The sequence below is a fragment of the Leptosomus discolor genome, chromosome 6, assembly GCF_034619465.1.
Source record: "Leptosomus discolor isolate bLepDis1 chromosome 6, bLepDis1.hap2, whole genome shotgun sequence".
Taxonomy (NCBI): domain Eukaryota; kingdom Metazoa; phylum Chordata; class Aves; order Leptosomiformes; family Leptosomidae; genus Leptosomus; species Leptosomus discolor.
In genome coordinates, this window is record NC_141396.1 from 16,858,803 (window position 1) to 16,873,473 (window position 14,671).

A 14,671-nucleotide genomic window follows, 5' to 3' on the forward strand; every position below is an offset into this window, starting at 1 on the left:
ATGTGTCCTGCTGTCTTTGTCTTGATTGTCTGTTAACAGGGACATACAACTGCACCTTGATTCCTTTCCTTACCTGTGCAGGGAAAACAGGGCATGCAGAGAGCAAAGCACACACTGCGGGTATCATGACACAAAAGCAAGCAACAAGCCAGCATCCAGAGCTAAAAAGTAGTCTGGGATCATACAGGTTACACACACTTATAGAGGCCCTTGTTTATCTTTCCTTCACAAGAGAAAAGAAAGACAAATTTTCCAGCAACTTCCTCAAACTAAACTCAAATAGATGTCCTGGCTCCTGGACACTGAGGGGAATAGGCCTATAATATAGATGTTGAGGGAGAATTTCTCCTTAGTTGCTTAGACCAGATCAAATGATATCTATAGCTCAAGGTAGGTACCCTAATTGCTAAAACATATTTATTTCAAAATTTAGTTTATATGCCTGTTGTGGAAAAAAAAAAAAAAATCAGAATCTGAATCATCTCAGAATCTGCACCATTTTTACTACAGCTTCTTACATTGAGTTTTGTTGAGCGTCACTTCAGTTACTATATTTTCAGGGCAAAAGCCTGCCAGCAGGGTTATATATTTTATAAGAAGTGATAGAACTCATCGGAGACCTATAAAAGGACAATTTATTAAATGAATTTATAATTGTCTCCTTTTTTAACCCACTGCATAACATTAATTTAGCAGAAAGTTGATGTTATTTTTTAAAGACTTCTAAAGGTACAGACACTTTTTTATTCTGTTATTCAGTAGCACCTAATGCCCTAACATCCATGGATACTAGTGTCTCTAAGAACTATGTGACAGTTTTGTCTCCTGTGAATCAGTCACAAACCAGGGAGTGTAACACAAGCACAACATTAACATTTTGCACAGCATGAAAAAGATTTGTACTCCTGAATTTCCTTATACATGTCAAATATCAAGTGAAACGTTTCTCGGGCAACACGTTTTTTTGGTGTTTATTTGGAATAACGTTTTTCAGTGCAACTGAGAAATCTCTTCCTACATATAAAAATAATTCAAAGTGTGTGTATGGGGCACTTAACAGGGGTATGTTTTGTTCTCTGTGTGTTTTCAAACTGCTTTGTTTAAACATGTTACAGTGCTCTTGAGTGGATTCTTGTCAGCTAAACGAAAGTTATTTCATAGTTGGCTCTTGTGTGCTACTGACAAGCCACTACAAAGGATACTATGTTTGCACAGCAGTTGCTTAAAGTACTTGGGAAAGACTGTACCTTTCTCCATCAGGTAACAGAAATGTCAAGTGAACTTGGGAAAAGAAAAAAAAGGTCATGAAAGGAAGCTTATAAAGATATATTTCTATGGCTAACGCTTTCATCAGGTTTTGGACCAAGTCCCTCAGCTGCACTCCTGGTGAAATATTGCATCCTGTTATGTGATTTCCAGATCTCGAGTGCAGATGTGCCATTCCTTAGAAACATCACAAGTTATTTGCTCAAAGAGGGAATCAAATCTGTGTGGATTAATTAAGTCAAACACAGGACTGTAAGCATGCATGATGAACCATATGTTTGTCTAAAGAAGTGCTGAATCAAATGAATGTTTACACAAATAAAGAGATGTATACACAAGTGATATATCACAGATATCATTAACAGATCCTACACATCCTTTCTAGAATCCCATCCCTTTACCCATAAGCTGAGGAGCAAACTTAATTAAACTGTAGTAAGTTGCTTTCCTCTGTGAAAACTATTTTTGAATACTTCCTCCTACTACAGCCACAAGTTTCCACAAAATGAGCACTGAACTGTCACATAACCCTCTGGTTAAGCAAAGTAAATACACATGCACACTGAAGCTAAAACAGACTTAGCTTTTTATAAGCTTTTACAGTCTCATCTGAAATACAGAAGCAGCAGCTGGGAGTTTTAACGTACATCCTACTCACAGTGCGTCTTCCACCCGTCTGTAGAACAGATACAATCATGTTCATTAGGTTTTGTGAGATTTATTTTATGTATATATAACTCTCTGATATACCTAGTTATGAATCAGGAGTAAAGTAACAAGTTTTCATTTCTTCATCTTCTCTCATGGGTATCTTTCCATTTTATTAAGATATTTTCCCTCTGTTCTGATGAGGATTTGAAGTCTTGAAAATTATGGGTTCTAGCACCTGTCTGCAGGATGTGCTCTCTACTTTCAGATGATGTTACAAATATATCACACTCATTAAGCTGAAAATGTGCCCAATTTTACTTTAAAAGAGCAGATGTTTAAGAAGTGGGACTTTCCAAGTCCCATATGGCATTAGCCCAACAGCAAATTCTTTTTCTACAACTATGAAAGCATCATGTTCCTCGAAAAAGTCAGAGGACAATGGAAGTCTGTGGAATGAAGCCTGAGATGGAAAGATGCAAAGATGATCAGACATCTGTAAGTAAATCATATATATTTGCAAACTCGAATCAAATGTAACTACCACTTAGAGTCCCACAACTATACAGTTTAGGTTATACCTGCTAGTAGGATTTGCTGTCATATTTTATGCAACTGTATGTGTTTTAGAGACTGGTTATGTTAATATTCAGGTTATCGCTAAATACAGGAACAGGAGAGCGGCTGCATTAGGTCAGATCAAAGTTCCATATCTGTCTCACACTGCCTAGAGAAATGAGATGTCCAGAAAATAACATCAGACAGGGCAAGCATATAGGATACTTCCCTTTGAGAGCCTCTAGCCACTTGCAATTCAGGGCCTTTCTGAACAAGACATAGTTTCTCTCTGTTTAGTAATCCTCAATGGACTTTTAAATTTTTTTTTCTTTTTCCCTTTCATTAACTTGTCCACTCCCTTTCAACCCATATAAAATATTTCCTTCTACACTGGATGCTGCAAAGAGCTAACTACTGTCCCACTCTACCAAATGGGATCCTGTATTGCTTTAGTAGTAGAGAGAAGCTTTAAATTACTCTAAGAAGCAATTATCACTGTTTCTATATCAAAGGCCATAAAATAATTACTCACACAAATAATTTACTGATATTAACAGGAAACTTGCAAATAGATTTACAGTGGGTTTTCATCCTTAGCATAGATATGTTATTTTGACTAGTAGGCTTCTGACATCTGTGTGATAACTGCATGTACTGGAGGTTCATCATGTATTACTGTAATAGCAATGGATAATGTCAGTGATGCGTACATACTATATGAAGTAACAAAACTGGCATGGCTCTAAGTGTTGTGCATCAGTTACCCACTAGCCCCATGAACTGAAATTCCATACCAATGTAGAAAAAGCATAGTAACAGTGCTATGTGACCTGGCTGGGGATGGTGACCAGGCAGCTAGAATGACGTGGTAGCGCACCTGCTGGAGTCATGGAAAGGATGGCACGGATTAATGAATATAAAGACACCTCAAGAGGACAAAAAAAACCCAAACCCAACTGTGAAAGCAAAAGAGCTAAATTAGTCTTTTTGCATTAGTACCTAGGAAAAAAGGAGCTTGAAGAAGTTCTTCTTCAAGAATATGGGGGATATGTTAGAGGAGCTGTCAGACTGCAGAGTCCATTGAACTGTTTTGAGAAGAAAATAACGAAAGGAGTAGTAATAAATCCTGAAAATCAGGGAGACCTAATAAAGCTGTCTGACAGCAGACTTAAAATAGACAAAAGGAACACTGTTTCTCACAACACGTAATTTAACTTTGAAACTCATTGTCACTCCACTTAGTAAATGCAAATGGATTCATAAGGTAATTAATACAGTGATGAAACAAGACTGACAAAAGCTATTAAGCAAGATTACACTGATGCAACCTCAAACTCAAGACGTCTCTAAACCGTAGATACATGAAAGTTGGGAATATGTACCACAAGAATAATCACTGTACGGTTGCACCATTTGCTAAGCATCTGTAGTGACCACTACTAAAGACAAGATTGAGTGTTAGGTGGGTCGTTGGTCTGGTCCGTCTGAGCTGCTCTTGTGTTCCAGGTATTCCAGAAAGTGGTAGATGGTACCATCATTTTTGCAAATAAGGACATATGTTCTTTATTATAAAGCAAGAAAAGTTTTTTATATTTTTAACTGCAAGACAAATCAGTGCAAGTAAGAATCTTCACATAATTAATAATAGAAGATGTATATTTTTGATCTGGTGGGCTTTCATAGTGTCATCACCTCTTTTAAGAATAAAGAATGTACTGTATGTATAGAAAGAAAAAGACAATTAAGAGAGTAATTATTTCTGTTTGCACAGTAGTTAAAAATTGTTGTACAAATATTATTTGTGATCGTCGCTCATACTGTGCTGGGAAGATACAGCTGTTTCAACAAAGCAGATAAGTATGTAGTATTTGAAATAGGAAACAGACTTGCTGGGAAAAAAAGTAAAAATGTGTATTATGTAAACTGTATGCTCTGAGGAGACAAGCTTCTTTCTTCTTTCTCCACCCTTTTTCATTTTAAAAAATATTTTTCATTATCTGTAGTCAAAAGATGACTCTGTTTTGTGCAATTAGGATGTGTTCCAGTACGCAAGATGCAAAAATATTGAGCTGGTATGTATGCATATATGAGACATTTGTGAATTCTCCATTAATGTGCAAAATACAGAAAAGTTTCTACTGAGACTTTGAAGGCAGAATTCAGTTGGTGACAGGGTTTTTTTTCACCTGTAATCTATTAAAGAAAACATCAATTTAATTTTAACTCCTAGAAAACAATGCTAGTTTGATTAAATTTTAAATTGACTTTTTGCTCAGCAACAATGAACAAATAATAGGACAGCAAACCCGTAGTTGCCTGGATTCTCATTCTTGCCCTTCTTGAACGTGAGTGACATCTTTCTTTGCCCAGCCACCAGGGATCTTCCTGACTGCCACAACCTGTCAAAGATGACAGTAAGTCACTCTGTGACGACGGCAGCCAGTTCCCACAGCACCTTGGATGCCTCCTACCCAGTCCCGTAGACATGTTATGTTCAGTTTGCTTAAGGGATCTACAACTCAGTTTTTGTTTAGTGGGAATAGAAACTCATCCTCTCGACTCTGCCATAAGCCAGTTAGAGCTGGAAGGTCTGAGAGAAAACCTTGTCAGTAAAGACTGAGACAAAGAAGGTACTGAGCAGTTCAGGCTTTTCTATGTGCTTTGTCACTAGGACACAGCAGCCTCATTCTCCTTAGTCTTCCTCTTTCTCTAACGAGCCTGTAGGAGTCTTCCTTGCTGCCCTTCACATTCCTGACCGGTTTTGTCCCCAGTGGACATTTGGTGTGCCTGGCTCTGGCCCTGCATGCTAGGATATGTTTCTGTATGTTTCTGGGTGGCCTATGCCCACTTTTACCTGTTATATGATTTCTTTCGTGTTGGAGCCCAGCTAGGAGTTCCTCATCTCTCCTGCCAGTCATGCTCAGCTTCCTGCCCATCAGGACACTGTTCTGCTCTGAAAAGGTTGTCCTTAAAGATCAACCATATCTCCTGGGCCTTTTGCTCTTCAGGGCAGCTTCCTGAGACATCTTGTCTACGAGTTTCCTGACCAAATCCTAGACTAACTTAACTTTATGTTCTAGATAAAGAGCCTGTGTCTTTCCATCACAGTGCTCTATCTCTCAGATTTCAGAAATATTGAGCTATTCAGCTGTGCACAGATTTTTAACTCCCGTTTGTTTCGCACACTGTGTGTACTGGCACTTGAAAATGGTCCCCACTCACGTTTCTTTCTCAGGGGATGTGTAACAGCCTCCCTCACTGGGTGGTCCTCTGCTCACCCTTTTCTGTCCCCTGTTTCTCCATTTCTCTTCAAACCTAGATCTCTCCCCACATCCCCCCACCAAAAAACCCAACAAATCCCCACAACCCAGTTTAAAGCCATGCACATTAGGTTAGTAAACCTATTGGAAAAAAGTCTTGCCCCACTTTTTCAGATGGGTCCCACCTAACAGATTTTCTAGCTTCAAGGTCGATAAATAAAAGATGCAGAAAAATCACTTTTCTTGCACCTCTAATCTTGACCTTCAACTTCTCCATTTAAACCTCAATCTGTCAATTTTATTCTTGATGCTTGCAGCTAGGCTCTATATTAAAAAAAAAAAAACAAAACAGAATGACATCAGTAGGTGACTCTGTTCTATGTGTTTACCCTCTCTTTTTCTGCAGCTATGCAGTTTTATTGGTGAAACAGCCAGCAGTATGTATTTGGTTTATGTTTTAGAATTGTTATCCCAGCTTTGTAGTCCCCACTTTCCATAGCCTGCCTCAACCTGTTTTATTCTTCCCACATATTTTCTCCTTTTCACACACAATCTGGATCCAAATAAATGGTTATTTTTTCTTAAATATTATACTTCAGTGTTCAAAATGTACCTCATTATTGATGATGGTCCTTATATTTTCTGCTGGGTAGAGATATCACTGTATAGTATTAATAACCATCCTAGTGCAGTGATTTTTATTTAAAAATTCCTTTCCTGTTGTTTGTGATGCAATTTATTTTCACGATAGGTTCTAAATTTAAATACGGGTGAGGAAAAAGTTCTCTCTCAAAATAACTGTAAGCTTTTTGTTTATTGTCAGAAACTGTCATTTACTGTGAGGTTATCACTTTTTCCATCCTCCTGGGCATACATTACGGTACAAGTAAATTGCTGCAGCACATTGATTCTAAACTGCTGAATTACTGGTGTCTATCGCAGTATTCAAATGGGTTTGCTCCCAGAGAAACATTTTTCCATTGCTGAGCACTCTGAAGTAAAAGTAGATTAATAATTTATGTTTCAAACTTGCTCCCAGCATACTCAGTGGTAAAGATCTCATTGCTTTAGGGACAGCAGGGTCCAGCTTCCTACACAGGGTTGGGGCGACTTTGGTGTGGACATAGCTGCATGAATTAAAAGTTCCCATCAATATACCAATCCATGTGTGACAGCATTGTGAAGAAAGCACTCCTTTATTCACTGAATGACAGTAACCAGACTTATTCAGTTAAGAACATTTAACAAGAATGCAATTGGACAGATCTTCCGTCATTCTGACCAAGGCTAAATTTAAGCAGAAGCATCAGAAAATATAGGTCACTGATTAATTCACTGAGATTCTGCATTCTTGCTCTGCAATAATCACTTAATGACAAGTTACAGCAAATGCTTCAATGTGATAATTAATTCTGGTTACACATTATTAAGGTCAGAGGAACTAACAGGTTCACTAATGATTTCTATTTTAGAACATGGGACATTTCAATCAAGAGTATATAAAATAGTAAATGTAAGGGAATTTAACAGTATTTACTGGCTTAGTATGTGATTAAACATTGACTCCTGCTCAGCATGTAGAGGTATTAAATGCTGCCATTGTATCAGAGGGGAGATCCAACATCTTTGCTGTAATAAGCCCTCCCAAAACTTTTTACTCCATTTAATTATAATGTAACAAAAAATCTTCCACATAGTTAATACAGTAACAGGCAACAATGGTTGTGATCTCTCTACATGGGAATAATCTACATATTAGAGACAAAAAAGTGTGGTATCTCTGGACAAGAGAACAAAGCAGGGGGAAAAGTCTAACCTTTTGATCTGAACAGGCTGGATTGATGGGCCGAGGTCAATTGTATGAGGATTAACAAGGGCTGGGTCCTGCACTTGGGTCACAACAACGCCATGCAGTGCTACAGGCTTGGGGATGAGTGGCTGGAAAGCTGCCCAGCAGAAAAGGACCTGGGGGTACTGGTTGACAACTGGCTGAACACAAGCTGGCAGTGTGCCCAGGTGGCCAAGAGGGCCAACAGCATCCTGGCCTGTATCAGAAATAGTGTGACCAGCAGGAGTAAGGAAGAGATCGTGTCCCTGTACTAGGCACTGGTGAGGTTGCATCTCAAATACAGTTGCTGGAGCGTGTCCAAAGAAGGGCAACGAAGCTGGCGAAGGATCTGGAGAACAAGTCCTACGAGGAGCAGCTGAGGGAACTGGGATGCTTAGTCTGGAGAAGAGGAGGCTGAGGGGAGCCCTTATTGCTCTCTACAACTACCTGAAAGGAGGTTATAAGTGAGGTGGGTGTTAGTCTCTTCTCCCAATAGCGATAGGACAAGAGGAAATGGCCTCAAGTTGTGGCAGGAGAAGTTTAGATTGGACATTAGGAAAAATTTGTTTACTGAAAGAATGGTCAAACATTGGAACAGGCTGCCCAGGGAAGTGGTGGAGTCACCATCCCTGGAGGTGTTTAAAAACTGTGTAGATATGGTACTTTGGGACATGGTTTAGTGAGCATGGTGGTGTTGGGTTGACGGTTGGACTTGATGATCTTGGAGGTCTTTTACAACCTGATGATTCTGTGATTCATAACTCTCTGTCATCTGATGCCTGCTGAAGCCTGGGGACATATGATGGTTCATAGTTCACTCAGAAAAGCTCTCTTCTCAATTCCTTACTTCCACCGTAGCTACTTGACAATCTAGGTGGATGGGACTATAATGTTAAGATTACCTGAGGTACCCGCCATACACGAAGGCTCCAGAGAAACCTGTATCCAGAGATCCAAACCACTGGGGAACTAACAAGTCTTTATAGATCATTAACATCTTTTTTTCCTCCCCGGGATTTACAGCAAACCTATCTGCTTCTTTCCTGCTCTTGGCTGTTCCTTTTCAAACAGTGCAGACATCTTAGAGAAGGGTTTTCATAGATTCAGGAGAAACAAGAACATGCTGGACTTCTTGAATATGCTTTTCCTAAAGACTTAGACACTCTCAGTGAGTAAGAGAAGGGAAACTTACATCTCTTGGTGCTTTACACTGTTCTTCCTTTACACTGCCGTTGAAGTTATTGGAAATTGTTCTAAGCCGAAAGCTTAGGAGACAATCCTGAAAAATTACCATTTACTATGAATGTGTTAGCACTAGTACACTAGTAGGTTGTCTACCTAATTGATCATAATATAGACCAACAACTAGCATCAGCCCCATCAACGTAAGTCATACTTAGCTCTAAATAACAATATGAACTCTTTATTAGTCTCATTGAACTGCTTATTCATCTCACTGACAACACTTCCAAATCATATATGCTTATTCATCACCCTGATCCAAATGAGCTGAGCTCTCTCAATTTGAAGATGCTTGTGGGAGGTGAGAGCACTCCTACCTTACTGTTTCCTCTCTCCTTCAGGTCCAGAATGAAGCTTTGACCTAATGATGGGTGGAAAGAGTCTGCAAAGAAGATCCCTGTTTTTGACTGCCTCCAACTCACCCAGCATGGCTGCAAAATCTTCATGTGTGCTCTGAAACTTCCTCCCTTTTCTGTAGCACAATCAACAATGTGGTAGAAAAGCAATGATAGATTATACGGAGAGGTTGCAGGTTTGCCCACCAAAAAAAAAAAGGAAGAAAAAAAATTGAAACAAGACAATACTTTCTGGGGAAAAAAATAGAACCTTTGATGGGGTTTTGAGAGGAGAAATCTGGATAATCTCTTTCTTTTTTAGTTTTGTTTCTGGATGGAATGTTGTGTTATGTGTTCCTCCTGTCCATTTTCCTAAACAACTTTGCATGTGTTGACTGATTTCAAACAAATTTAAGGTAAGGAGAATATGTTCAGACACATAAAGTTTCTGTGTTTAGTGAAAACTGGATAGACACTGCGTTGTAAGGATACTTGAGTTAGTACCTCTGCATAGGAAAACATACAGTGCAAGGCTCAGCACCATTCTGTTTTGTCTGGCATGTACCAGCGAGGCAAAAAACTGGCTGATCAACCAGAAACAGCTGCAGCATAAATTGCTGCTTGTGGAGACAGGTGCTAAGGAAGGTGCTGAGAGCTAGGGTACTTCCAGAGGGACGGCAGATATTGCAGAGGATGATGCCATAGCAGAAGGCAAGTCTAAAGGGCAGAAAGAAGGCGGGTTTCACTAGGCCTTCTGCTTACAAAAAATCTTGTAATTCAAGATAACTTGTGTGAATGTACATGCTCCTTAATCTCACCCGTATTCCTTGTCTGATCTTCTGGTCTGTATTCTGGTATTTGCAAGTTATAGAGACCAAACAGCCAGTAGTCTTACTAGCTGAGTTTCCAAAGAGCTTAAATCACTTAGGCAACATAATTCAAATAACTAAGTGTAGTTTATACAATTTAACTTATAGAGCATAAAAAAAACCTGTCCAAAATTTTTATTACTGTCTGGCAGAAAATAGTTATTTAAAATTCTAAAGTTTGTCTTTGTCTTTCAAAATTGCATATTAGCCAGAAGTTTTTGAATCCTATAATCTTACCCTCTTCTCCTTTTGCAGTCTAGGTGGGTTTGAATTAATAAAAAGCTAAACAAATCGTCTGGTGTATTATCTGTTCTGATGCCGATTAGACTAATATGTCATCATTCAACTCTAAAAGGCAATAGAGAAAAATATTATTTAAGGAGCTATTTGGAAGTTTCAGACACAAAGGCACAGTCATCAGCCTTTGCAGGTGTTTTAGAAAGATCTGTATTGCTGAATCCCACACAAAGCAAAGCAGAAGAAGGAGATTATACCTCACATTTTGCCACCTCCTTCCCTCTGACATCTGGTAACAAGATTCCATATACAATGACTTATACATGCTCTGATTTTAATGCTCAGAAAAGATGTTAATGTGATTTCTTTTTTGTAGCCCAATTTTATAGGCACTGGGTCTGCTGCAGAATGTCCTGTATTACCACTTTGCATGCAAAAATCTACTTTTTTTTGATTAATTCATCTTGCCTTCTTTGTCATTGTGCTGATTCAAATTACCAATCTGGCTTTCTCATAGAGATGACCATTAAAGGGGGTATGACAAGGAGAGAATTAAATGATCTCTTCTGACTCTAGAACAGCTAAAACCAAATAGCAAGTGCAGCAAACCCCCAATGGGAAATGGTGCACATAAATTTCAACTTTTTTTTTTGTTCTGATTTTAGCTCATGGATGAGGCCACAAGAATAAACTAAACTAAAATTAATTTTTTTGTATTATTAAAAATTGTCTTGTTATATAGACTTAAAAATTCTGCACAAATTTTTGGCCTTTGACGTTTGAAAGTTTCTATTTGTATCATCACATAAAACTATGGTATCTGTTAACAACATGATTTTTAAATAGCTCTGACCATAAAATTCAGTTTGACTGTACTTACATTGCATCCACAATGAGGGTTTTTCTCCTGAGCAAGAATGGTTAACCTAAATAATAAAGATTATTTCTAAATGAATATTTAAAATCTGTGCATGAAAACTCAGATATATTACCCTTTGAAAGGGGTTCTGTGGTCTTAATCTACAATGAAAAGTCAAATGAGCATTAAGAAATGAAATGTGCATGCAATAAACATTAATAGTGCCTTCAGGAGAAAGCCGTAGGAGGGGGAAAGCTTTTCTCCTTAGCTCTGCTTTGACTCTGCAAATCGATATGGATGTGAAACAAAGCCATGACTTCGACTTTGTCCAGTTACTCTAGTGACCAGTGACTTCTAATGTGCTGAAGGATTATTTACCTCCATGCATGTGTTCAGGAAGGACACATAGTCTAGGGCTAGGCTGGTATCTCTGCTTACAAGAAAGGGACAGAAGGTTATTTGAATCCTTTTCCTTCAGCTTGTTGCAACTCAGTATAGTCATAAATATTTACAGTCAAAGGCATTTTCTCTCAGTTAATAAACTTCAATCTCTGCCATTCTCATTTAATGATTCATAAAATACTGTAATTTCCTGAGTGCATTATGCTACCTTTTGCTGCTAAGACATTGATTTCAAAAGAAAAAAATCTGAGAAAAGGAAACATCAACTCAAGTTAATTAGGGAAATGGTGGCATCTTGGATAACCAAGGAGAAAGCTGCATTTCTGTCCTAACAACCAAATTAGCCTTGTAACTTATTGTTAGGTGAAAAAAGGAACTGCGAAGTTCCCCAGTGAGGGATAAGTGCTCAAGACAGCATCTTGCCCAACAGTTTGCTTTGTCTCAATTCTTTCTGTCTCCGAGGAAGTGGCATTTTTGCATTACCATAGCTGTGTTGTAGTTCCCATAAAAATAGAGAGGGATGTTTAAAACGCAAAAGCAAGTTTCTTATATTACCATGCAAACTCTTCAGAACAAGCAGAGTAGGTATCCTCTGAGATTTACTACGTTTTTATCTCAGGAAAAGAAATCTAATCTGTGTTGATTAATGGTAAAAACGATATATTTTTGTTTATTTTTTCAACAGTATTGAGGGTTATAATAGGAATAAGACCATTTCTTACAGCTCAGTATCAGCTGTTATGTTCTTGATTAACTCAATCTATTATGACCTAAAGAAATCAGAACTAATCGGACTCATGAGGATTAGCTGATACAAAAATAATCAAAGTAGTCTAAGATTATGATATTTTAATGTGTTTTGCCAGTTTGTCTTATGATGTCAGTACCTAACTCAGTCTTATCTCAGCACTTTCAGAGTCCACAATTTCAAACCTCACCCTGTTCAGATCAGGACAGGGCACTACTTTCAAAATGAGAGTTGAGACACTCACGTATTCACAGGACACCAGAGACCAAGCCCTCAAACAAAATTATATACAATTACACCACAGTTAAACCACAACTTGCAACCGTTGCAATAAAATTCTTTGCTGTATGGCTATCTCTGCTTTCTCCTATATGAGATCCACTCTTTAGATTTATTTTCATGTGTAGAAGAACACCCACATCCTCTGCCACTTGGAAGCCAGTTTCCTCAGTAAACGCAAAATGACTGTCTTGCCCTTTGCAACACACAGCTATTTATAGTGGCACTTTATACTGGATTGCAAGAGCCCTGATATTTTGCAAATCAGAGATGAAGCTGTTATTCAGTTGCCATTTACTTACCATGAATTTTACTTGTTGCTGTTTTTAATTGTGTTGTTGATTTACAGAGATCAGTTTTTCTCTTAAAAACTGGCATGTGTTCCAAACATAAAAGGTGTTCAGGATTGGTGTATACAAGGAAAACTCGGGTGTGTCTAATAGGATCCTCCAGGTACCAGGGCTGTGCTGTGTTCAAGGAAAGCATTTCTTTCATGCGCTGTGTTGTCCTTTGGCTTCCTGACAGCAAGTACCACCTAAATCAATTTTCCAGCTGCCACTTCCATGGTAACATGAAAAGGACTGTGGACAAATTACAAGACTCATCAGTAAATTCTTCACTCTGCCAAGTGCCTTAGTTATTTTTTTCTTGAGAATCCACATTTTTTTTCTCAACAGACTGGTGTCAGTGCTCAAAATTCCTTATATCTGATATTACATGTTTCACATCAACATTATTGACAACACTGTTGGAAATGGCTCCAGGAGCTGGCCGCAGGCTGTTTATCAGAGATCAGGAGTGGCTTCTGGAAGCCTTTTTGCTATTGACACTCCTTCAACTTCTCACTTGCTAATGGTGAGAATTTTCATGGAAGTTTCTAACTGAGTTTTTTAAAAAAATGTCAGCAAAACACAGCATTAAACTAATAAACGATGTAGGTCAGAGAGGGGTAAGAAACCATTACCTACCTATTATGCCACAAATTTCTTGAGAATATTGTTATAATATCATTTCAGAAATCTTTCAAGGAGTGGTTCTTCAAACATTATTTAACTCTTACTCTTTTTTTCTTTTTTTTTTTCTCTCCATTGCATTTAACTATGTTCCACTACATTACATTCAGCTGGAGAACTGCTGTGGAGATGCTCTTTCTGACTAATACAGCATTATACCAGATGTCACAGATACAACAATCACGTAATAGGCTTTGGACAAAGAGATATGTAAGAAAAGTATAGAAGAAAAGTTGGCATCCTCTAGAAAAACACTGAGGTAACATAAACTTAAAAGCCAATATTTTGTGGGGTTTTTTTTAAGCCATTCTTTGTGACTTATTTTACTTAGTCAATAATTCCATCAATCGTATGCTGTACCATTTAAATCCAAAATTCAGAGAGAAGAAGCATTCATTTTGTGTTCAGTTTATTATTCAGGCTGAACCATGCCCTCTCTCAAACAAATTACCCTCTTCTGAATTTCAATCTGAAAATTATACATCCAAATGAAAAAGTGATTAACAAAAATCTATGCAGAAATAACATATCTGTGTCAACAGAGGGCACCTGCAGAGAGGTATCCCAAAGACACTTTATTCAATGTTTAATTTAAAGGTCATCTGCTGGACTTCATGAATGTTCTCAGTCATTATCAGCAACAGAATTGACCTGAAACATCTCAAAAATACATAATAAGCTGCAGTTAAGAAGGAGAAAACCATACTAAACAGAAACTTATAATGTTTTTGTTGACATCCCAGATATATAAACCACTTCTTTAAAAAAAATTGAATCAGTCTGGTAGAAAAGCACACGAAAAAAATTCAGACACGAAACAACAGTAAAATAAGGAAAAATAAATAATCAGAAAAGACAGTTAGACTTATCAACTCAAAAATCCACTCACGGAGGCCTTGTAACACAGAACAAGGGGGATAAGCTGTCAACTCTGGTGATATTTGGGTCACTGTGATTATGTGGAGTTGAGAGTTCAGCATCAAAACATGCCTTTTGAATGCCACAGTGTCATAAATGTCAAACTAATGAAACCATTTAAGCTAGTGAGTGATGTAGGAAGCCAGCCTCCATTGCAGAAATGAACATTAGCCAGTGAACACCACCAATGAATCATCTGGTGTCTTCAA